This window comes from Anarhichas minor, unplaced genomic scaffold, assembly GCF_050575085.1.
Source record: "Anarhichas minor isolate MPS153535 unplaced genomic scaffold, ASM5057508v1 ptg000118l, whole genome shotgun sequence".
NCBI lineage: Eukaryota > Metazoa > Chordata > Actinopteri > Perciformes > Anarhichadidae > Anarhichas > Anarhichas minor.
The window spans coordinates 297,501-300,000 of record NW_027466564.1 but is presented as its reverse complement, the minus strand read 5'-3'; positions in this window follow the sequence as shown (position 1 = coordinate 300,000).

Genomic DNA, 2,500 nt, shown 5'->3' with positions numbered 1-2,500 from the left:
AGCGGTGAAAGCAGGTGCAACTGTGGAGTCAGTGACAACGGCAGGTGCAGCAGTGGAGCCAGTGACAGCGCCAGGTGCAGCTATGGCGCCAGCGAAAGAGGCAGGTGCAGTTGTGGAGCCAGTGACAAGGGCAGGTGCAGCTGTGGAGCCAGTGACAAGGGCAGGTGCAGCTGTGGAGCCAGTGACAAGGGCAGGTGCAGCGGTGGAGCCAGTGACAGCAGCAGGCGTGGTGATGAAGCCACGGAGTATGACCGATGCAGGGAGGAGAACTGAAATAGTGGAGGTGCCGGAGACGGCGTCCAGCCAGATTGATCTGAGTGGGCCAAGGCCGGTGCCCAGCCAGCCGGAGCTAAAGGTGGGAGAGGCACGAGCCAGTGCCAGGCTGAAGGAGCAAGTCCAGACCAAGCCGGGCAAGGCCCGAGTGGGGAGACTGGCTGCGAGGAAAACGAAGGCAGTGCTATTGGAAGGCGCAGAGGTCGAGCTGCGAAAGAGGGCTGAGGAAAAGGCGGCGATGGGGTCTTCCCTGGACAGCTTTGTTCCTCAAGACATCGGGAACTGCGGCTCCCCGCTGCTATTAAGTGAACCCTCGGACTCAGACATGGACATCGAGAAGGGCCAAAGGGTGAGGAAAAGGGATGGAGAGCTTATAAAAGGGTCTGATAATCGGAAGAAAGCACTGAAAAAATAACAACATGTTTTGGTTATTAATGGTGGCTGTTGCTTCTTTTAATGCAAATAGTCTTAGGACTAGTTATAGGCGAAACCAAGCCTTGATGTTGTGTGAGGCTGACATTATATGTTTGCAGGAGACACACTGGGATGAAAAATGTGTGAAGGAGTTAGAGAGAGAGTGGATGGGAGATGTGTATGTAAACAATGGGGACATTTATTCTAGGGGAGTGGCTATTTTGGTTAAAAGGGGAGAGGTTGAGAATGTGAGGAAATGTGAGGATGATGGTGATGGGAGAGTGATAGGGATTACTTTTGAACACCTGGGTAAGAAATTGAAAATGTTGAATGTGTATGCACCAAATGAGGAAAAGGAGAGAAGGGAGTTTTTTGAGAGGATGGCGGGAATGTGCGGGAAAGAATGTGTAATTGTGGGTGACTTTAATGTGTGGTGTGGAAGGCTGGATGCATCTGCAAGTGTGTGTTTCAAAAGCGACTCCTCAAGAAGAGTATTGAAGGAGGTAATGAGAGCGAATGGACTGGTAGATGTGTGGAGGGAAAAGAACCCAAGAGGGCGCGTATTTACAAGGAGACAGATGGTGAAAGGGGAATTAAAACAGAGTAGGATTGATTTAGTTTTGAGTACGGAGAGTCTAGCAAGTAAAATGGGGGGAATTGATTACAAGGTAACTACTCTTAGTGACCACGTGGTGCTAAAATTTAGATTAGGGCATGGGTGTGAGAGGAGGGGGGGAGGTGTGTGGTGCCTGAATGGGATGTTGCTCAAAGAAGAAAGGTACAAGGAAAAGGTGAGAGAATGTATAATGGTGAGAAAGAATGAGAGTATGTATGAGGAGGATATGGGGAGATGGTGGGAGGAGATGAAGGAGGAGCTAAAGAATTTGAGCATGAGCTACAGCAGGGATAGGAATAGAAGGGAAAGAGGGAGGGAAAGGAGACTAAAGGAAGAGTTAGTTAGAGAAGCAGAGAGGGTGGACCAGGGGGTAGGGCACGCATTAGAACGGTATAATAAAATTAAAAATGAGCTGGAGGAGGTAGAACAGAAGAGATGCATGGGGGCAATAGTTAGAAGTAGGGCTAGATATGTGGTTGAGGGAGAGAAATGTACAGCATTCTTTTTAGGTTTAGAGAGGGCGAAACAGAAAAATAATTATTTGGAGCAGGTGGAAGGGAAAAATGGAGAAAAGATAACGGATTTTGTAGGGATAGTTGGAAGAGTAGAAGAATTTTATAGTGAACTATTTAGGAAAGAAGAGGTTGATGAAGAGTGCATGAAACATGTGCTGGAGAAAATGGAGACTAAGATGAGCGAAGATGCGAAGGAGATGTGCGAAGGAGAGATAAGGATAGGTGAAATAGAGGCAGCCATATTAGGGTTAGGCAGGAATAAGAGTCCAGGGCTAGATGGGTTAGTGGGAGAGTTTTACATAGAGTTTAAAGAGGAACTAGCGCCACTGTTGGACAGATTGTTTAAATGGATAGAAGAGAAGGACGAGATGCCGGTTAGTATGGCGACAGGGTTAGTTAGTATTATATATAAGAAAGGGAGTAGGGATAGACTTGAAAACTATAGGCCGCTTAGCTGTTTAAACAGTGACTATAAAATACTAGCAAGAGTGCTAGCAAATAGGATTAAGAGGGTGATAGGGACAATAGTGGGAAGCACGCAGGCTTACAGTATACCAGGGAGGGATATAGCAGACACAATCAGCAGCATTAGGGACACAATAGAACACATGAAGGGAGGGGAGGGGGGGATAGTGATGAGTTTAGATTTGAACAAAGCATTTGATAGGGTAGATCATGGATA